Consider the following 23539-nt stretch of genomic DNA (forward strand, 5'->3'; position numbering starts at 1 on the left):
CTATTTGAGAGAGGAGGAAAGTGAAATCAGGCTCTCTCCTCGTCTTTTTGGCCTCTATAAGTTATGAAGCTATTTTAAAATTAAAAAGTTTCTCTGTTACTAACTGTTCCAGGCGCCTTCTGGAAAATGGGGAGAAAGTGCCAAAAATACAGAGATGAATCAACAACTTCTCTCTCTCTCTCTCTCTCTCTCTCATTTTGTGGGCTTGAGGTTGCTTTCCGCACTCCCATCTTAACAACAGTTTAGCCTAGGTGTGAATAATATCAAAAGAGGGAGATGTTAGCTTTGCAGCGCTGTTTGCCCACCTGATCTGCGGGCCCCTGACAGTTTGAAAGACTCTTTTATGTTTACCTTTGGAATGTAAAAATACAGCAGAGAGACTTTCTTGGGTTTGCAGTACTCTGTGCCACTGGTTGATTTTTCTCCTCAGCTCCTTATAGTTTTTCCTTCCTTCTCCCAGATTCGCGTCCGTCCCCCCTCCCCCCCCCCCCCCCAATTAGCACTTCCAACGGAGCGTGAGTTCCTAAATTGGTATTCAAGCTGATATTCAAGTCCCTATCTGTTGCCTTTTGGTAGGCAGAAAGAGAGATATTTATATATTGCCGCTGCTAAAATCTCTCGTCGTCGCCACGAGAATCCCAACTTCAGCTCGAGTCCGTCCTAAATCAGTTTTTCTTCTCCGGTCATACCTGTCTTTCCCTTTTAACTCTGCTCACGTTTTACCTTTCTGTTGAACGCATCACCAAATAGTTTGCGGACTCTGAGTGCCTTCTCCTTCCTCCTCCTCCCTGGGTCCCTGTAGCTGGACTCCCAGCTCTAGTGTAATTTATACGTGAAGTTTCATCTGTTTTTTACCCGACCGGGCTGTGGGATCGGGCTCCTCAGAGCCCCATTTATCAGCTGTCAGAGAGCGCTTGCTGAGCGCTTTCCTCCTCGTCCCCGCTTCCCCATCAGCCCTTCCCAAGTCCTGCAGACCGTCTCTCTCCTGCTTCCCCCCCCCCTTTCTTCTCCTTCCCTTTTTTTCCCTTGTCTTTTTTTTTTCCCCCCTAATTTGCGAGAGCAGGAGCCCAGGAGGACTTTTTTGGCGTGTGCCTCCCCACGCACCCCCCGGGAAGCGCCGTGCCGGGCGGGGGGGGGGGCCGGCGTGCCGCCCGCCGCTCCCCCCGCGCAGCCCCGGCCCCGCGCGGCGGCTCCCCCGGGACCCCCCCGCTCCCCCTCCTCCTTTTCCGGCCCCCGCCCCGCCCTCGCACCCCCTCCCCGGCAACTTTCTAGTACCTTGCCTCACCACTCCGGGCAATCAGTGGTCATTAGAGGAGAGAGGTTTAAGATTTCATGTGTCTAATAGCAACGCGAGCGGTGATAGCTTCTCGGGGATGCGGCTGGCAGCCCGGGGTGATTTCACTTTCTGTTTTGTGCTCACTTTCTCCGCAGTTGTTGCTTTCCCCGCTCGCTCTCAGGCTCCCTCTCTCTCTCTTCCCCTCTCCCTCTCCCTCTGTGTTGTCTCATCTTGCCTGTGCTGTCTGGGCGGGGGAGCCCTGCCTCCTCCTGCCTGCCTCAGATCAATGCCCTGGCCACTCACTTTCTGATGTTGCACGACGGGAAATGCTTTGAATACTTACGACATGGCCGCTCACATTGATTGCCAAGATTGACAGCAGTAACCATCGCCTTCACTTGTTTCAGGAGGGAAAAAAAAATAATAATAATGAACCTGATTGTAACCAAATCTCCAGGCAACCCATCCGCAAACTTCTAACGATCGGGATCCTGCACATCCATGGCCCGGAGAAACACCAGCAGACTCTAGTTCATTTATTTTATTTTATTTTATTTTACCGAATTTCCACCCATTTATTCCTCTTTCTTTCTCCCCTTTCACCTCCTTCCCTCTTCTTTTTTTTTTTTCTTTTTTTTTTTTTTTTTAATGAAAATTACCGAAGCGCGTTGCAAAAAAAAAAAAAAGGAGGCTCTCCCAGTGCTTTGTGCCACACTGGATCCCGAGGAGGTAACCAGGAAAAACCAGCCCTATTGTGTTGTATACCTGTTGTTTGCTGTGGTGTGTAGTGCTGCGTGGCTTGGTGGCGGTGGTGGCGGCTTAATGGGTTTTCGCTGGATTTATGTCGCTTTGCAGGAGAGAATCCGGTTCCCCCCGCGCTGTCTTTAATGGGTTGTTAGTTGCAATTGAGGGAAGCAGCAGCGTCCGGAGGTAGATCTGTTGTTTAGCTTTTAACATTGCTGAATTCACCCCTTCCCCCCGCCTCCCCCTGCACGATTATTTACTTTTATACCACGAGGGTGGTGGTGTGTTTTTGGTTTTCTTTTTTTTTTTTTTTCTTTAGGGAAAAGTAGTTGTAGTCTCGTCCCCGTGCGAGTTTCCGGGGCTGTTTGAATCCCGAGGTTTCCGAGACGTTAAGGGACCCCAGTACCTTGAAATCACAACACTTTCTCATCCTTCCCGAGTAGAGTTTATTTTAAAATGTAGTGACAGATCAGCGTTGTATTTTAAGATCACCCACGGCAGGCGAACACATGGTGCTGGGAAGAGATTGCACGTAAGGAACTAACACGAGAGGGAGAAAGAGAGGGAGAGGAAAAATAAAATCCGAAATAAATCTTTGCGAGCAGAGCGCTGCTGTCATTACTCCGAAGTGCTCGCGTGGGTTTCTCTTCTCGGATAACCCCCAAGGACACGGCATGGAGAAGGGCGAAGGGAGTTTAGCGGTGCTTTTAAATTCTCCGTTAAGTTTGAGGTGGGTAACTGCTTTGAAGTTCGCCACAAATGAGTGCTACCCACGGCGCGTGGAACGATACAAAGCTGCTGAGTGGGGGTGGTAGTGTCGGTTCCGGCCACAGCGGGGCACTGTCCCGAGGATTTGCAGCGCTGCGGCGGCGCCTTATCTCTCCGAGCAGAGGGTTTGGATAAAGTTATACTGAAAACTTTAAAATTGATATCGCACCCTAATTTGTGATACAGAAGGAGGGGGGAAGAAAGCAGTCCATCATCAGAGAGCTCTGTTTACACCCGGGGAAGGGGAGATGTGTGCCGCTTTGTGGCAACATTCGACTTGGGATTTCTTGCTGCCTTAGCTCTTTGCCGGAGGTCATGCAAATCGACCTTAAAAGAATGCATAAGCCATAAATTAAAATAAACCCTTAGCCAGAGGCTGATCCATAAGTAGACAATACCTAACCTGGACAAAACGGCTTCCTTTGCGAGCTGAAAAAAAGAATAGTGCCTAAACTAAATGCAAAGTAAGTTTTCAGAAAGTATTTCACTTACTACTATTATTATTATTATTATTATTATTATTATTATTATTATTATTATTCTTTTAAAATAAAATAGGGGCAGTTGCAACAAGCTAGTGCAGCTGTTTACAGACGGTGCCGTGGGATACGAGTAAGGCAAGGTGTGTCTGGTGAAGAGCTTGTTCTTTTCCTGGCTTTCACTACCTTCGAAGCTGTTTGGGTTTTTTGATTGGGGATAAGAAGCCTCTTTAACCGTATGAGCAATTTAATGTTTTACCTCGGATAATGCTGAAGAGTTTATGAACAAATCTGGGCTGCCTGCAAATGTCACATGCGCGCACACAAGCTGTGTCTGTATATAATAGTCTCGGGGCTTGTTTTTTTTTCCCGCAGTTTTTGACAATTGTTCCATTCATGATCCTGAAAGGAATCATCAGTGGGAGCTAATGAGTGTGCTCTGCGGCTTGCCCTGCTCCGGGGAGGAGCGGGCACCGGCGCTGCCGCCGAGCCCGCTCGTGTAATGCATGCACGCGTGTACCGGCGGCGGGGTGGCCCCTGCGCGAGCGCGGCCCCGTGTAGATACGTGAGAGAGAACATATAGGCGTGATGTGAGCAGGTACTTCCACGCGTGCGTTAATAACTGAGCTGCCAGAGAGCCGCTCCTCCGCCGAGCGAGCTCCCCCGCTCCTTCCTGAGCCGTGCCGAGCCGTGCCGGGCGGCCACCCCTGCGCGGCAGGGCTGGGGGCTCCACCGAGCCGGGCCCGGAGGTCAATCGGAGGCGCTGGTCCTATCGATTGGGCCGCCTCACCGTGGTGTTCGGCGGCTTTTTGTTTTTAAAGGACGGGAAGGAGCGAAAGTGGCAACGTGGAAAGACAATTAGTGTTGTGTCTGAGTGGCGGGGGGGCTGCGGGGAAAGTCAGCCTGGTGGGAGCCTGGGGACGGCAGATTAGTTCTGTCCTAGGGGTGGTTCCCAAAAACATAGACGGTGAAACTTTCTGTGATAAAGTAATATATCTTCGCCTGCTGTTTGGAGATAACGTATATGTTTATTAAGCTAATTTAAATAGCCTTCGGCACACGAGCGGCACTTTGTTCCTACTGTTTTCTTTTACCCTCATTTTAACATTTTTGGTATTTCCATCTTCGGTGCTGATCGTGAGGGCAGAAGGGCAGTTTTATCCAGTCCCTGGACAGGGTTTGAAGTCCAAAAATTAACGAATTTCCCTTTCTGTATTCGTGTAATGGAGTAATTTTGAAACCTGTTTTGAGACTTCGACTTGACTTGACTTGTTTTATTGACGTGCTTGTGCCCACTCATTTAATTAAGCCATTATACCATAAAGTAAATAATAAGAATGAATGTGAGATATGTGCATGCAGTCTGCCATTACATACAAATATTTCCCTCGAAAAGACGCTTTAAAAAACTTTTTTCAGCACACCATGGTTCTTTGGCAAGATCTTATTGCAGGTTTTTGTTCTGAGCCAGGATATTTCGCGTGTTTCTGTGCTCACGACGTTGTATGCGCACTACACTCGGAATATAACCACCAAGCGTACCTAGCAGCTCATTCTAGCAAAACTAAGAAATAATCTATTTATAGTGAGTACATTTAAAAGAAAATAATGAGGTCATTTGGAGTATGCTGCAGTTTGAAGTAGCTCGACACCTGGCAGAAACGACGCGTTTTCTTCAGACTCTGCACTATCCATAACTTTTCCTTATAATACATTCTTGTGTTAAGTGAGAAAGGCTGTTTGTAAAACAATCCCCTGGCTGGTTCCAGTGTTGGGTGAAGCTGATCCTGTAATGGCATTTTGTTTTGAACAGTTGCTGTAGTTGAAGTTCCCTCATAAGGTAAGGTGGCACTGGGTCTGAAAGGAGGTCCAAATGCCACATTTATAATTAGACTGCCAATTCAGCACATTGTATCTATTGCTATACAGGGATATACTGCTGTGTCTGGTCTCTCAATAGACTGTATTCAGAATTAGCCAATTCAACTGCTTAAACTTTGGAGTCAAATTTAGAATAGGCAATGAGAGAAGGAAAGAAAGAAAACAATAATGCTTTCTTTTTTCCTCAGCTAGCTATTAAAAGCCAAAGAATATACGGAAACCAAACCAGGCACTGCACTTGGAATCAATGCACCGAGCGCAGCCTGGCCCGCCTCGCCTGCAAAACCATTTCGAAGCTCCTCCGGGGGGAGGGGAAGGTGAGCCCCGGGCACCGCTCCCAGCGCCGCTCGCCAGGCCGCTTCCCTGCCCGCCGCCGGGCTCCCGCGCCGGGGGGGCCGCGGGGCCCGGCCCCGGCCCCAGCGCGGCGCAGCCCTGCCCCGGCCGCGCTGCGGGGCCGCGGCGAGTGCCCCGCTACCGGGGGCCGGGCCCCCCCCGGCTGCCCCGCCGCAGCGTCCCGGCCTCCGCAGCCACTCGCGCCGCGCCGCCGGCGACAGCGCCCTCCGCGGGGAGGGGGGGGTGGGCTGGCCCTCCGCGCCCCCTCCGCGCCCCGCGGAGCCGTGGGGCTGGCGGAAGGGCTCTCGCCCCCGCGGCGGGCAGGGGGCAGCCGGAGCCCCGCGGGGAAGAAGCGGCCGCCGGCAGGGCACCCCGCGCCTCCCGGGGAGGCCGGGCCGCGGGCTCCGGCTGCTGGCCTCTCCCCGCCTTGTCCCCGGATTTACGGTTCCTGGCTCCTTTTCGCCTGTCATACTTCTCGTTTCGCTCACTCTGGTCTCTCCGGCCTCCTCCCGTAGAACTTTAATTCATTCAGCGATGAGAATGTAAGAGGCCCTTTGGTCTGCAGTCTCGCATCCTCTGCTAAATGCATTATTTTCTCTCTCTTGCTCGCAGTTCAGTACTCCGCGTCAATACTGCCGGGGACTTAGCTGGGCTGCCTCAAAGCTCACTTCGTTCCCTTTTCTGCTATATCATAGGGTGCCATGTGTATAACACATAGCATAACGGGGGTGAGACAGATGGCTGTCTCTCCCTGCACGTTATTGATTCTCTGCTGAACTTGTGTGACTCTGCTTCATTTTTTCCTTTGTACGTCTACACGCTGGTGGAAGCGAGAAGAGAAACAAAGCGGAGCCCATCCGTTTCCTTCCTAAGGCCGCTAGTGCCTGACTTGTGGAAAATAATAACTGATGTCCAAAGTTAGTTGCCTTCACTTGTCAATTTGATTTTGTTCACAAGTGGGAACTGCCAGTGCTTGTTCCCTAGCCAGTGGTTTTTAATATGTGGCCAACAATTGTTAGTGGTCACTTCCAGCTGAACTTCTTCTGCTCAATGGGGGAAAAAAATCCCTTTGGACATGTTTTTTGCATCTTTGATCATATTTTTAGTCGAAAGTATCCATGTATGTCTGCAGTTCTTAGAGGCCTTGGAATATCTTGTGGTAATAAAGGCCAGGGTTTTGCATGATGATAGCAAAACCAAATATATTTTTTCTCAGTAGGCATCAGAAAGTTTCTTTAGTCATGATCTTATATCTGCTAAACACCGTAATCACCTTGGGAGATATCACTTCAGGAAGCATGTCCATTAATCTCCTACACTTGGTTTTCTTTCCCCCTTAAAAGTGTATAGATCACACTTAAAAGGCTTCCGTCAATTTATTTATTTATTTTATGGAACAAAAATTGCTTAGGAAAGAGAAGCTGCAGTGTACTTTTCTTTATACCCCATACAATGGGGTGATGTATATTTCTTTTTTCCATAGTGTGACTGTAAAGATCAGTGGGCTGGGTTGGCAGAGGTTGTGTGTAATGAGTAACACTGTAAAAGTTATGTAAATAGGGGTGTTTGTGTATATATAAGCTATGTCAACTGAAGTGATACCACGTCATATTTTAAAAATATTGCAGTTAATATAGTAAATCACAGAGACAGAGCTTTGAAACATTTCTGCATGATGTCAGAACCTGCGAGAGAAGTACTGCTTTATGATGAATTCGGGAGTTCACCGAATATAACTTATTCGTCAAGTAGCAGCAAAACACAAAGGTGCACGTTTCGAGTTTGTGCCTTAGTAAGCCGATTTCTAGTCATCTCTTTCAGTGTCTTTTTGTGTCGTTTTTATTGACACCGGTTTCTATTTTCTCCTTAGGTAGAGCAGCAAGAATGGGAACTTTAGGGGACTTGTTACCAAAACACAGAAACTGAATTTCCTTTCATTTTGTGTGAGCTATCCAGAATTTTTTAGACACACGATTCTCCCGCAGTATTTATTGATGTATCATTACAGGCCATGACATTATATTGTGAAAACAACAAAATACGGTAAAATCCTGTCATTAGTAAGGTTGTGTACTGGGCCGGTGTGATGTCTATATGAAATACGTATGTCTATATGAAATACGTGTATATTTATTTAGATGTAGTTCTGCGCAGAAGGGAGAGATCTGATAGACGTATTTGCTGGAAAGCAGCCGATTTCTACAGTGATAAAACTGGATAATTACATGTTCCCAAAGCCTTTTCAGCACAGAAGTAGGTGTTCTTTTAAAACATTATTCTGTGGCAACAACAAATATTTGTGACATCATTGGAAGAGATTTCCTGCCAATTTTTAGTTTACTGTCTTTCAGAAAGTCTAGAGTTCTTTGGCACTGGTGAAACTGCTACACATACCCATCGTATATTCAAGTATTCAGTGAAGTTTTAAATAATTCTCTTTCAATTAGTACAACAGGAACCTGAAAAATGGATTTTCTCTTAAAGAAACAAGAATCAGTACGTAGATATTTCTTTCCTCCTCTTGTATATTTTAAAATACTCCTATCAGTTTTGTTTACTGTTTTGTCTCCTTAAATTAAGAAGAAAGAAAACAGGATCCCAAATTTGGAAATCATTGCTTGGAAATTAGTTTAATCAAATATTTCTTGAGCCTTGTGAATTGGAAAGAGTAATGCAAAATTAGATATATTGGTAAACTAGGTTAATCAGAGTCATTCATTTATAGTGGAGAATAAATATCTATCGATCGATGTTTTTTTGAAGTCAGGCAAAACATTCCATCAAGTTAATGTGTTTAAGGGTATCATATCAGGCACAGACAGGTACTAGAAGTGATAAAAAACAGATAACCTGCAACAAAATGATTTACAGATGGGTCATTATCTTCTGTAGAGAGGTTACGCAGATCATATTCTTTATAAAAAGAGAATGTAATTCTATAGAGCTAGGAGAATTACCTAAATAGGTCTGAATATTTAATTTTTTTTCCGAGTAACTGGTAGAATTTGTCAAAGCAAAATTGTTTAGCCTTCTTACAGTGTTCTTAAGTATTCTTTATGTTTATTTTACCAGTTTGATAAAGCAAAGCTTGGGAAACATTTTGCTCCTTCCCGTGTGAACTTTGTAGTGCACACCTTTAAAATATGCACAAAAATGTTATGTGCAAATTAAAAAAAAAAAAAAGCTGGGAAGTTTGATGTTCGTGATTTATTAGATTTCAGAACCTAATTCGTACAGCAAGTGCCCAAGTTGCATCTTTTCTGTCGGTGGTAAGAGAGGATGTCATTTTTCCTTTCTTTTTGAGCTAGACAGAAAGGTATGCAGTCAGTTGTTTCTCCAGTCACTGGTAGACTGACATAAGGCAACAGGAAACTCTAAAACCTCAGAGGTGCAGTATTGATTTGATTCCTAACTGCACATCCTTCATATTGCTCCAAATATCTAACTTTACACCAATATTACCCATTCTTTTTATAGTGACACCATGCTTAGTAAAAAACTTCTAAGCACTGAGGTCAGGTGTTGAGATTGGATTCTAGTTTATTTTTTATGAATCAGATAAAGATTTCTGTGCATGAGACCGTATGTGAAGATGAGAGAACACGAACATTTCCATATCAAAGGCAATATATCTGAGGCTGCATAGTAATTAAAATGCAGTGGTTTGGACTCTGTGCACTAGCACTTACGCAGAGCGTTGTTGGGACCTTGTGCAGCATGCAGGCGGTTGTCTCTTGCATACTTCTAGAAATACACTTATAATTTTGTACAAACATTTATGCCAGTCCACACTTTTCTGTGGATAATTTGTATTTCATCCAAACCATTCAAAGTAGAAGTTATTTTTTGAGCAACCCCCTCATTATGGCTTTTGTGCATCAACTATTTTTATTCTGGTTGTTTGTATTTCCTCTTACCAGAATGATGGCTTGTTTATAGTTGTATTTTTTTGTGTGTTTCTCTAAGACCCCTTCTATATACCACTGAAATTTTACTACTTGCTTGAAATATCTTGTATTAGAAACCAAAATGCTAGTATCTTTTTAGATTTATTGAAGACGGTGTGATTTCTTACCTACCATACTTTATGGCAAATTAAATATTTTTAATGAAACAATATGTATTTACTAAGTCCAACTAACTGGTACACAACGTGAGGAGAATTAATACATTACTCCAAGAACCTGCCCATGTGGGAAAATTGACATAAGATACTGCAGGGCGCTCCCTATCTGGATACTCTTTTCTGGAATAAATGTGACCCGAGTCGACCGCCCTGGTGAGGAGCTGTTCTGGAAGGGCTGCTGTTGAATTGTTTACTTCATGAACCGTATTGGTCAGTGTCCCAGTGCGGAGGAGGCAGCGAGTGCTGCAAATTTCCTCATTACTCATAGATCCGTGTCCTACAGAGGCCCTATCCATTAATGCTCCAAAACGAGTGAGGTGAAGCTTTTGGGAAGTCTTCATATTTAAACAGATGTTTGTGCTGTGAAAGTGTTGTATTTCGGCAATCTTGCAATCTCGCTTCATTTTGTCTAGTTTTAGGTTACAATTGGTGTATGAATACATGAGTACTTTCAGTTAGAATATCACACTTTCAGAGATTGTTCCGCATGCTTTTTACATCTGTATTATTGTTGTGGATGGGCTTGTTCAACTGAGTTCCTGACCATTTGTGGTTAGCAAAAACCCATGGTATTTTTACACAAGTCGGGGGGTTAACCTCAATGTCATGGCCTAATTCCAGCTAAGATAGGATGTAGTTGCCCATCTACATTCTTCTTACAGTTTTAACTGGCTCAGTTAATCCTCCCTTCCTTTCCTCAATGCGGTAGAGTAGTCTGCTAAGGACATTCGCAGCATTTTACCTCAGAAGTACCAAATCCAGCTGTTGAAGTAATAGTTGGAACTAGATAATGAATCACATTTTGGGAGCTTTCTGGATAAGAGGGGTGCCATACGCCTGATGGGCTGATTATTATTATTAGAATGAACGTTTTGAAGGATTTAATATAGATGGTATTTGAATGTTGAGCTATTTCAGAGGAATATTTTGATATCATTTGAAATTTGACAGATTCTCAGCTGGCATAACCCAGTGTAACTCCATTTACTTAAGTGGAAGGGTGCCATTTTAATCTAGCCACAAGTGCATTCCTTAGGACATGATGCAGTTCCTTCTGGATTCAGTGGAAAGACCTTTCTGTGACTGTGCTGGGAGGGGGGTTGCGTGTGAAGGCCCTGTTTGCATTGGATTTGCTGTAGAAAATACCTGGTTTCAGCTTATGGCTTTAGGATGACATTAACAGCAATCCATCTCATGTAAACTACGTATTAGATCAACTGTCTCTCCATATCTAATCTTCCAGCGGGTCTTCTGGTACAGCATACGCAGCATGTGGGGATTCTGGCTGCTGGCTTCCTGTAGCTGCGGAGGCCGTGGCTGTGCAGTTTCTTTTTTTTTTTTCTTTCAATCACATCTGATCTGCTGAGGGCAGATTACCTTCCTGCAGATCCTTTCATATTTTTCTTCTGCTGAGGGATTCATGTAGGCCACTACCGTAAGAGTATACTTTATTCAACCTTTAGTGCAAGTATATGTAGATGTGCACGTGAAAATTTTTAACGTACGTAAGTAGACATGTTTCACCATAATTTTACTAGTATTTTTGTTATGGTAGTGCCTATGATTGAGATTTTGTATTCACCTCTGGTTTACATGCGTACGTTCTTACATTCTGCTGTCTATATCTATTCTCATTGCTTGCCCAAAAGGTCAAAGATGAATTCTAGGAAAACCATTTCATGCTTTCTGGTTGCCTTCTATAGGCTATAGTTCCCATTAATACTACCTGTTCTTTCCACATAGAAATTATGGTACCTGTGGTATTTCCCTTTGAAAGTAAAAATGGAATCTTTTCATTTATTTCAAAACAAGCTAGATATGATCAGCTTTTCATCTTGATTTCATGAGCTAGAAGGTAGTTAACTGGTGTTGGGATGGGATGACAGCTACACAGGCTTGTGAGGACTAAGTTTACAGAAGTGTAGTGAGATGGAAAAATGTGAAACAGAAGAGATCAAGAAAGAAAGGTAATGCCACCTAATGTTCTAGAAAAAGGAGTAAGATAAAACATACTCTCATTTCTGCTGAGCAGTAGTACAACAGAACTTTTGTACTCTTCTTAGTGGTGTTATTTATGTATTTTGATCACTCTTAGAATACTCCAAGTTACAAATCTGTCAGCATAACTGCCAGAGAAAAAAGGAACGTTCCTGTGCTAGAAGATCTGCCTAGATTTAAAGTACTGAGCGGGCAATCACTTTGCTGCCTTAAGGTGGAAGAATGTGCTAATATTGGCCATTCTGGCATCTGGTTACTTTGGACGGGGAGAGCAGATGCTATTAGCCTTTCTACTTCAAAGCTATCTTGTTGCTGCAGGTAAATAAATCACAGGCTCCCTTTATTCTTCAAGAATGACTTACACAGGTCGGGGATATGTTAGCTTATGCGTTATCATGCCTTCGGGCTTCTGCACCATATGCATGATGCTCCTGAGGGATGGCAAGTTTCAGGTAGTCCCCACGAGGCGCAACAGTCCCTCTGACGATTCACCCTTCGCTGCCTCTCTATAGGAACTCCCATAGGCATGGAGGAGTCAGGTCAGGTGTGTCTCTATGCTCCCCCCCAGCGCTCCGCCTAGACTTCAAGGGACCATGTCTGCAAAGCATTCAAGCAGTTCAGTGGGCCTTTGTTCCCTGCTTTGCAGATCTTCCTTCAGCCTATGGGGAAAGCCAAAAAAGTTTTATTTTCTGTCCTTGCTTGTGTACGCAGCCTTTCCTTGTGATCCCTTTTTTCCTCAGTCAGTGAAAACTCCTTATTATTTTAATCTTCACCACTGCCCCTAAACAAGAATGATTCAATCTGTAATGTTTATTTTAAGAATGTAAGAAAAACTCTAATTAGTGATGGTAGTGGAGACACACCGGCATGTGTTTTAGTGCAGCTGTACTGCCATGCATTTTATGGGGTGAATGGGTGTGTCCACTAACGGTTGATTTGGAAACACCATTGCACAACACTTTGAGGAATGGGGTCAAATTACAGACCCGAAGTCAAGATGATGGTGTAAAAGTGAAAGGCTTTGAATGCAGTGAGTGTTATATATAGTCTTTTCAGGGAAAGAGAAAATGTGAGTAGGAGAGAGAAGGTAGTTGAGGGACCTAAAGAATAATTACTGAGGATTAACTGGAGTTTCTAGTTTATGACATCCTCCCTTAGACAGGTTGAATTCAATTTTTCATGGAGTATGTTATGTAACATGACCAAAGGCAAAAGGAACACGAGGAAATTGTTTTGCTGAATCGTATGTAAGGGTGATTTCTTACAGAAGTTCAAACTTCAAGGCAAGAAGCTGTTGGTGATTCTACTTCGGATGGATTTTTTTTTTCCTTCCCCAAAGTGGCACAGAAATGCCGAGGATAACAAATAAACCAGTAAGAGACAAATCCAGCCCCAAATTGTTTTTGATTACTGCGTTCCTCTTGTGGAAGACTTTCAGTAATTCAGCATGGGATGATTAGATAAAGAAGGTGAACGCTCGTTTTCCCTCACGCTGTCTAAGCGTGGCTCCCACACGATACTTCCTGTCTTTCGCATATTGTCCCTTTAGTATCAATAGCAACTAGATGCAAATCAGCATGGCATCTGCTAGTTTGTTTTCAGCTGACTGGGCTAACCAGCAGATACGGAATGTATCGCCAGGAGGCTGTGACCTCATCACAGACCATGGCATTCCCACAAGCAGGTAATGAAGCACCCCTATGGAGTGTAGCTAAAGTCCAAATCCTCCGCAGAGTTCTTACATATTCAATTTAAACAGCTCACCCAAACTTTAAAGCTGTCCCTTGATTTTTTTTAAATCCATTCACTGTAGTAGCTGGAACAGCAGCTGTTGCTGGTCTCTGCCGATGCTGCACTGTGCTGAATTGGGCCTTCTTGAGAGTGTGTGGGAGAAAGGGAGGGATGAAAAAACAAAGGGAGAGGAAGAGGAGGGGAAGGGATGTGAAAGGACAAAGGTGGGAGGGAAGAGTGAATGTGTTGAACTGAATAGTAACTGTAGCGCTCTTATTGCTGTTGAACGCGCATCGAGAGTATCTGTAGTCACACAGTATTTGGTAATAGCTTGATACATTTAAATTATTAAAATTTCTCCTTTAGTGCTTACTGTATTCAGGACTGAACTCCATATTCCTCTTCTGTTGCTCATCAAGTTGTTCACGACAAATACTTTGGGACACAAGTTATCTGTCCTTGCTGTCTCAGAAAAAGTAGGCTTCTGGGGAAGGTTTGAGTGGATCAGTTTGGTCATTTTTGTATTTTTTAGCAAGTCTTGTATGTGTACATAAATATTATTTATATGAACAGCCTGTGAATACTTAGCATGAATCTTAAACATTTTTGTGTTTTACTGATCCTTCTAACAACTGATGGATAGCAAATATTGTTGAAATGCTTTACAGATTCTGAATGATCAGTATAAGTTAGTAATCCCAATACACTTGCACACCAATTTGTGGTCTGAATGTTGAATGGGAAATGCAATTATATTTTATGTCTTTTAGATCTTTTTAGCGATGAAGGTTTGAGACTAGCTAAAAGCAAAGCAGAAATGAAATAGGTGCTTTAGAACCCGAAGCAGTCAGTTTCTGTGAATGAGGGGGAGAATACTTCAGGGAGAGGAAATGAGAGGGGAAAAAAGGAAGAAAGGGGATAGGGTGAGAAGCAAAGAGACAGAAAAAAACCTAGGATATGTGGGGGCAGATCAGCATTAGTGGATGCAGCCTTTCCAGGCATACTTAATGACTTTATTCTCCTCCTTCACCTGTACTCTTCCACTTTCCAAGAAACTGAGGATGAGATATCAAAATCAGTGTTGCTGTCACTCACAATCAGATGGGATATTAATTGAGCTTAGAGTGGGAGTAATGACCAAACAGCTGTTCAGAACCTCCAGAACTGGGAATATTGTGCTATGCAAAAGGAAAAAATAGTTTTCCTATGTTCTCAGGTTTCTGGAAAGTTGTGCAGTTCTTATACTTTTAGTGAGAGGTTTTTTTTGGACTTCCTGTGGTAGACAGTTCTTTTAGAAGAACTTTAGAAGACCATGGCCTGCAGTCTTCCAGTTATGCATGTTAGGCTGGGCCGGGCCCACTGCACCATGTTTAAATAGCTGAGACGCAAGCTGGCCTGCTAGTTCTGTTGTAGAGGTAACAAATAGGGAGCCAGTCCAAAAATATAAGAAATATGAAGCTTTATCAAGAGAGGCATCGAGCCACTGAAACCAGAGAAATCAGGGAAAGATCCATAAATCCTCAATGTCTCTCCTAAAAGCGTCCAAGATTAGTAGGATCATCCATTACTGTGGCTTGGTTGGAATTCTTGAGGATGTAAAAATATGCCACGGTGCATGTCAGCTCTTTTTCTTGGTGAATGCTGTAGACCAGGGTTCCCCATAGCAATGTTCTGTCTAGTTAAAGCTGCTGGATCGTGGCAGTCGACTGTCCGGTGATTTTAGGGTCACTCTATTACTGGTTATGCATGTTCGCTATTTCGTTTCCATGCCACAATGTAATATAGTTGTCCAAGTGGCACAGCAGCCACTACGCAAAAGTGTCTTTCACAATTTGTTTCGAATCTTGTTTCAGACATGAAGGTGCATGTGGTTCTTTCTATTCCCTTTAAGTTTCTCTGTGCAAATTCTCACGTGATTAATGTGTCAGTATCTTACTAAGCTATTTTAAAATTCAGGTTCCAATAAAATGCCTTCACTTGTGTTTAAAAATATTTGGTATTGCAAATTTTTGCAATGAGTAGGGCCCTGAAATAAAAAAAAAAAGGCTGAACATAAAACAAACCCCTTTTGCACACAGATAAAAGGCTGTTTAACATTAGCCATTACTTGTTTGATGTGAGAAATTAATTTACTTGCATCTTGCTCTTCTGCTATTTTGCTTGTCTGAAAGCACGCTCGGTGTCACACCAGTTTTCATAGGTCACGCTGGGGCCTCAATCTCCTCGTGGTGAATTCCAGAGCTGTGGTAAAGGCAATCGCCGGGTAAGAGATTCTCCTTTGCCAGAAGTCACTAACAGCCACAGGCTGCCTATTCGCTGATGTTGGAGCCATAATGAATATGATCAGACTTACGAAGAGCAGTTTGCCTCATCACAATTTTTGTATTAAAATAAATAGTAATGGTGAATTGGGTAGTTGGCATTTATTCCCAATAATTCAGGCAATGATGATTCTTACAACTGAACTCAGCAGCACATGTTTTTTCTCAGCCAGAGGAGCTGATGAGCTTTGGTCCTTTTTCTAGGCCTAAGGGAAAATCTTTTTTTTTTTTTTCTTTTTTTTTTTTTTTTTTGACACCCAAACCAAAAGAAAATGGACCACAGGAATGGCTGCTGAGCCCTCATTCTTCTCCTTGTAGTTGTGGAAGAAGAGTACTCTGAACCCATAGCCTCTGAATGGTTCACGTCTTTAGAATGAAGCTCAGAGTTATTGGCTGAAGCAGGTAGAAAATTCATTTGCTTGAGCTCTTTCAGGTCCAGCTGATAACACTCAGGGTTCAAGTCCTGGAAGATACCAAGTGCTCTGGTCCTAGTTCAACAGACTATATAAGCACATGCTGAGCTTTAAAGCCCGTGAATAATCTCAGTGGGAATGAGACTATGTATGTGCTTAAAATTCAGCATGTAGTTAAGTACTTTGTTGGACTGGAGCCAACGTGCTTAGCACTTGGGAGGACTGAATCCTTATTCACTAGTGGTGGTATATATTTTTTTGGCTTATGAATTTCCTCACTGACCTGCTCCTTTGTTTAATGGTCAGCCCGCAACATGGTCAGGATTAAAAACTTCTGGGGCTTGTTTTGTCTAGAAGGCTATGGATAATCTAGAGGGAATGGCTCATTTTACATAATTGCTGATACTAAATAAATATGTTCTTTATAATCAACTTATGTTTAATATGAAATTGCTAAGATTTTTGATCAAGAGACCAACATTTAACCCACATTTTATTTCTTCCCTTGTTTAGAACTGTTGTTTGTCTGCAGAAATTAATAATGCCTGTCTGCAATTAGTATATCAAGTTCTGAAGATGAGCTATATTTGTTTGTAATGACTTTTTCTGTTTCCAAGTTCTCTCTGCTTTCTACCAGCTTTTTTTCTCATTCCGAAAGAGTGTTCTTCAGGCAATAATTAGCAGTGGGCTTTATCTGAACTGAGATCTCTAGACAGTTCTGTCAGATATTTGGTCTTCACTCAAAATGTCTTGGCCGCGTAAGGTAATGGTTCTAATTGTTTTCTTCCTCCTCTCACCTGTTCTGCTACAAAGCATAATCTTGGCACTACCTCAATGGTGTTAGAATTACAGAAGCCAGAGAATCTTTCTGTTATTGTATGATTACTCCCAGTTATATTTTTAAATTTGTACCTACATGTTTGTCCATTATTCTCTCTAAATTCATGACCAAGCATCATAAAGGATCAACTGAACAAACTGAATTAAAAAAAAAAGAAATTCAGGAAAATCCTAGATGTCTCAGGCAAAGGTAATGGATGCAGTTTCTCCTCAGCAGGATCAAACCTTGGTCTTTTCAAACCAGTGAGGAAAGAGAATTTCATTGTCTCTATAAGAGTTTTGGCTTGCTCCCCCTAAGATGGAATAGGGGTGCAGTTAAGCACTAGCTTAAATCTGTTTGTCTTTCTTTTTATGCTCCATCTTTAAAATAGCTGAGGTAAAGTATATATATAGCCTAGATTAGAGTGTAGACAGGCATGTTGTTGCACGTCTAGCTGGAGGGACAGAAGAAATCATACGTTTAGCTCTTCTTTCCTGCATCTCAGCTGAGGTGCAGTAAATGACTGTGTGAATGCTTCAAATGTAATGCCACTGTGTGGCAAAGGGAGTTAGTTGAAACCACAGCTCAAACCATGTAATGTCTAAGTGGAGGGACAGTAAGTTCTAGCAGGGAGAGCAGTGGCTTCTGAAAGAATTCTCGTTGCATTCATAAGAGGAGGAACAATGAGGAGCTCTCATGGAGCTCAGGGAGCGGTGGGTGCCAGGACTTGGGGCACGAACGGGGAGGTAGGAGAACTTGGCATTATCTATTGTTTTGACGCTGCCACAGACCGTGATTACAAACATGTTGCTTTACTCACAGTATCCTTCCTTCCTCTTGTGTAATCTACTTAGACTACAAGGTATAAAGAATGTCTCTAACTTGGTATTTGTACCATGGGTATCGTATTTAAGTATGTTCTGGGAACAAATGCTGAAGTTGCAAATATATGAGCAGATAGTTTTTAATGCTGCTGTATGGATATGTGCTCCGAATCCACAAGAAGAATCTCATTTCCAATTCAGTGTCAGTGAGGTCCTACGTGATTAAAACACTATGAATTATTTTTTGCCAACTACCAGAGATTCATTGAAGGAGGATGGTGAAGCATAGATACTTCTAAAAAACATTTATCACTTCATGACTTTTAAAATTAGATGGCCCAAGAATGCTTTTGAGAAATTTGAATGATAAAAATGTTCCCGGTTCTATGTGTACTACCAAATACATCAAAAATTGTGCCACTGGCATTTTTATCTTAATCTGAGTCCAATTTTCTGTTAATGACGACTGGTTTTTTTGTATTTTTACTATTATTCTAAAGGTTTATTCAGCTTGACAGTTGTAGGATTAAGCTTTACAAACAAAAGGATAATATATCCTATGTTTACAAGTTAGCCAGAGGCCAGGTTTTATAAACTTTAAAAATACAGCTATTGCTAGTTTATAAAATAGACTAGTCAGCTTTCCAAGAGAGAAAATAAATCCAGCAACGGAGCTGATTTCCATGGGAGCTTGGTACTCTCATGTATAGTAATATATTTTGACCTAAAGCAAATCTTAAAAATGTTTCAAAAGAGGTAAAAACACAGAGCGCAAAGCGGAGATGTATGGGGCCTGATTCTGTACCTTCTACCTCCCGCGAGAGCCTTTAGTTCCATTGACAGGGGCACTCAGCAAGTGACGTTCGGTACCATTCAGGACAGGGGCCACGTAAGGTTTTAGAATCTAATCTTTCCAATGCTTTCTGTCGGATGCAATGGTTTTCATTAGTTAAAATCTGGTAATAAGCTCATAGGCGGGCCTGTAACCACCTGTGTTAGCACCGGGGAGAGGTGTCCTATGGTTTCAGCTGAAGACCATCTAGCAGTACTTTTAATCTTAAACTTTCAACTCAAAACAGAAGAGATCTAAAGGTCACAGCAATAAAATAATAAATTCTCAAAAGAATTTAGGATGCATTGGGCAACACAAGTATCTTTATTTACAAGCATGAAATTTAAAGAAATTCCACATAAAGACAGATTCCTGTTTTATCGTTTGCAGCATAGGGATAATTCACCTTCCCATCAGAACAGCTATGCTTACAACAGATGAAGAGAACATCTCAGATGAACTGCGGCTGCAATACTGGGCATTTTTATTTAGGGTTTTTTTTTTTGGAATGGTGATACATTGAACATGATGACTTCGGCTTTGCCAGTGGCTCTGGTGCAGAGATCTGCTGTCGCCCTGTGGAGGTGCTGCCCTCGTAGTTCTCAATCTTGTCACTTCTGGGGAAGAGCAGTGAAACCGTTTGTTCCTGACAGCAGCCAGCCCCACAGCAGGGCCCGGGTTTCATGTTACATTAAGTATTAGTGCTGTTCTTTCAGGAGCTATTATGCTGTGACATCAAAGATTTTCTGACAGGGCAGTTGTAGGTTAGCACTGAAGTTGTCTCCTGAAATTTTTAAGAATGGAATTAAATATATATGATCAGATTTAATCTGAGAGATCGGAAACTGCATATAAAATGGAGTTAGTGGTTAAAGAAAGCAGCAAAAATAATTATTTGGTTTGGCCTATTTGTCCTTTCTTGTCCAAGGCAATTTTTATTGCCTTTAATTTCTACAGCAGTTCCAAAAATACTGCCATATGTTAACATTTTTGTGCAACTGCTTATTTTCTGAAAAATGTTGTGTGAACCAGGAGGAAAAGGACTTTTATAAAATAACTGTTCAGTATAGCCCCTGCAGTGCATATATAAATTAAGCCTTGAACAGTAATTGTAATAGCCCAAATTTTTTTTTTTGCTGATTGCCTAACTACTTAAAAGGATCAAGATATACATTTTAAATAGTAAGAAAGCAATTTAAATGGCAAGCAAAAGCGTAATAGTGATTTCTGAGACTTGCATCTTTTTCTGAGAGAGAAACTGTAACTGTGTATAGATTGCAATTTCAACTATTGTTCTTTGGAAATTCTGAATCCAGATTCTGTCCGACTTAGAGGGAAGATGATAGGAATTTGAAACTAACTGGCTGTGTAGCTGTTCAGGACAAAAAAAAAAAAAGAATTCTTGAACATGCGCAACTTCAAATGTTCCTGTAGATTCTTCTGTGGTGAAATCAGTGTTGCTACAACTATAAAATTACTATTATGCTCTGATGAGGCAAGTTCAGTGACAGGAAATATCAAAATTAATTTTGGAAACACGTCTGCATATTTTTGATTACGTTACGAAGGCATTTGTTCCATTTAGTATCAAGCAAGTGTATCATCCATTAAAAATGAAAATGCGTACAACAGAGTAATACTTTTCCAGTAAAAAACAAACCAAAACTGTTTGGTCATAAGCAAGACACCAGCATAATTTGTGCTACATATTTAATACTTACTTTCAGGCGTGAGAAAAATTACATAAAGAATGTACCTCTTTCTTTGTAGTGGGATATTTTTTCTTTTTTTAAATATAGCCAGGAATAAGAGGTATGATTCTAGGTCCTTGTGCAGGTAAACAGATAATTTGATTATTTTTGGGCTGTTCTGTTCACAAAAAGCTTGCAGGGTCAATTCTGAAGTTTATATTGCAGTAGAATATGCTATTTATGCTATGCTAATTGACCAAAACAGCTGTATGGTAGTTTTGATCAGGCATAATGATTTTAGTTTATTTAGGTAACATTGCTTGACTTCTCCTTTGGTTTTCCTGCATTGCAACACACCTATCAGCAAATCAAAACCTTTATGGCTGAACACTCAGAGGCAGCTAGCTTACAATGAAAACTCAACCCTTTATAGTGATGTGTGAAGCTCTGGAAATAGTGGCACTACCCTTAGGAAATACTCACTGACAGGTGGCAACAGTGGAATACAAAATTATCCTTTAGCTCTATAATCTCAAATCACAACATTTAAAGTATATATAAAGAAAGAAAAATGCGGGTAGTAGGGCTGGGTCTTGCAGAGAATTTTTTAAGGGATTACAAAGGTACATGACAAAATCTGGTTAGCTACCGTGTCTAAAGTATTTCTTGATCAATAGTTCTAATGCCCTTGGGAGTGTGAGATTGTAGGTAGATTTCTCTTCCTTTCTTCCATGATTTAAAAGGTATAATGTAAAACTGTGTTTTTAAACAAATTTTTAGCAAACAATGTGTACTACCAGGAATCCATTTGACTATTTTATTGTTTTGGACAGAGTATCCTTTCATTTAGCCTGTAATCCCAGAGCCTAAGGACTTTGTTACATTCAAGTAATGATGCTTGCCAGTTCATCTGCACTGTGTCTATCCTGGCTACATTTTTCTTCTCGCAGCTTCGTTATGTTTTTTTCTTGACTATTAGAGATGTTACTGTACTTCAGAATAGGAAACTGTTTAGGGAGGACTTGTCAAAAATTCTCTCATTATAGGAAGGTCTAGAGTCCTCTCAATTTCCTGCATAGAATGCCTGGAGTTTGTTGAACAGCTAATATTTCAATTTCTATTTAAATAAACAGCAGTACAACTGACTTGATAAGTGTGCCACTAAATAGATCATGTTACCACTTAACTTATAGCTAATGCTTAACAGTCTGGTTTGCTCCATTTTGGTGGCAATATTCGTGTAAAGGCCAGGCAGCTCCAGGAAAGAAACAAACAGCAGTATTATATTGTATTACAGCAGCAATTATATTTGGTTGTCTGCAAGTGAAAAGTTGAAAAAACGTCCAGCATATGAATGTACATTAAGCAATTTTTTAATTATCTAGAGGAAACAAAGGCTAATTATATTCTAAATCTAAAATATGTTTAAAATCCATGATTGCACAGACCCCATATAACAAAAGCTAGGAAATCTAACCTTCTGATAGGTTAGTCTGTCACTAGCTTTTCCTGTTATAGAATGAAAATGAGAAGTACCAAGTCATTAAAGGTGTGGTATGTACACACACAGACAGTATCCCTTGGCAGCTTCAGATAGATAGCTCTAGATTTTCCTGGCTTTTGTTAGACTCCACAGTACTTAAAACACTGCCGAGAAGTTGTCTTTCTCTCTTCTTGCATGTTTAAAATGTATAAATACAATCAGGAAAGCATCAGTAGAAGGTGACAAAGTTTCTTCGCTCAGCCATTCAGTTTTGCTTTGGTAAATATATAATGAATCAGGATGTTAAACCTGTGTTATATTTTCAGGGGTCATTCAGGCCTTGGGTAAACAGAATCAAATTCTGAGAGCCTGATTCTGTAGCTGCAAAGTGTTTGCATGTACGTTGTGCATGAGCTGGACTTGTGTGCTTGGACAGTTCAGAAGGCGTCCTTTGGAAGACAAGCAAACCTTATGAAATACAATTAAAATGATAATGGGGAGATATTTTTCTCCTTCAAATGAAACATAACAAGGGTCCTTTTTTCCCTTTTCCTCTTTTTTTTTTTTTGTCAGAATGGTCATTTAGATGCTACAGAAGTTTTAGCTGTCTTAGCTTCTCATTCTTACTGAACGTTTCACTTGTGTTCACAGAGTCAGGACTCTTTTCCTTTCTGACAGTTCTGTTTCGGAGCTGTCTGCCAGAAATGAAAAGTCAATGGAGAATGGCAACGTAAGGGTTCCCATTTTTGGAGATGCCAGGGACTGGAGGTACTGTAGGCAGGTCCTGAAGGAAGGTGCTAAAGCCTGTGTACACAATCTTCAGAACTGAGGCTGAACAGGATCTGTAGGTGTATCCTGGTAGGGGAGAAACTGTGGCTGATTCAGCTCTTAGGGTTTGAGTGGCTGCTGAGTAAACTCGAGTAGTTCAGCCCTGATGGAGTCCTGATAGGTCAAAAGGTGGTATCTGGTTGTATATTATTTTTATAACTGAACAGAACTTTGCCTCTTCCAACTGATTTAAAAGCCCAAAGAACTGGCAAGGCAGTGCTTGCTATATACGTTAGGCAAGAAGGCACCATCAGCCATCTTTGGGCCAGCAGGGATTGCTATGCAATCTATAAGAACAAAAAGCAGAGACAGAAAAAGCCTGGCTTATGTTACTGTGTTGGGAGAAGGACAAATTGTTTCACCCTCCCTTGCTATCCAGTTCCAGGTTACTTGTCATTTAAAGCCCTGCTGGCTTTGGTGAGAAGTATCTGAGGGTTTCTGATGACAGGTGTGTTCCTCCAGGTTTAGAAGAAGGTTAGTGCTTTTGTAAGAGTAAGACTCAGGAGAAAGTAAATGTGGACCTCGGAGGAACTTTACTTTTGATTCTATGTGTCTTTTCCATGCAGTTTTCTTTCAGTCTCTCTTTTTCTCTAAATCACCTACCTAATCATGTCTAAACTCTCTTGCAGGTTAGAAAGTGAATGTATGTAAGAGAGAATATGCATGACAAATATGCTGTTTGTCTTTTACGTTTGTTTAGAGATGGTAAGGGGCATTGGAGCTTCTAAATAGACAAGATACGAGTACACTGTGTTTAATGAATCCTCCACTCTTGAGAGAGAAATACTGTAGGCAAGTATGTTTATTCTCACTTTTCCAGTTGGGAAACTGAAGCAGGAAGGTTTCAAGATGGTTTGGGTCCTAGCCAGAATTCGAACTTGGAAGATATGGCTCATTTCCAGGCCTATGCTTAAATTGCAGACCATCTCTCTTTCTTTTTCTTATGCAATATTTTGTAATAAAGATAAGACTTTTTATACCATTACATATG

At 41.8% G+C, this 23539-nt stretch overlaps 1 protein-coding gene across 4 annotated transcripts in view; it reads left to right on the plus strand.

Moving 5' to 3' along the window:
• Window positions 1-1589: 1589 nt before the first annotated feature.
• SOX6 (SRY-box transcription factor 6) overlaps window positions 1590-23539 on the plus strand; it is a 375857-nt gene continuing 353907 nt past the window's right edge. For 2 of the 4 annotated variants that reach the window (XM_075162744.1, XM_075162748.1), the window contains exon 1: window positions 1590-2005. The gene's annotated coding sequence lies outside the window, so the exon portion shown is untranslated. Of the gene's footprint in view, window positions 2006-2975; window positions 3253-23539 lie in introns of those variants that run through there. The other 2 variants (XM_075162750.1, XM_075162746.1) reach the window with 2 other exon arrangements.

This window comes from Calonectris borealis, chromosome 14 (assembly GCF_964195595.1).
Source record: "Calonectris borealis chromosome 14, bCalBor7.hap1.2, whole genome shotgun sequence".
NCBI lineage: Eukaryota > Metazoa > Chordata > Aves > Procellariiformes > Procellariidae > Calonectris > Calonectris borealis.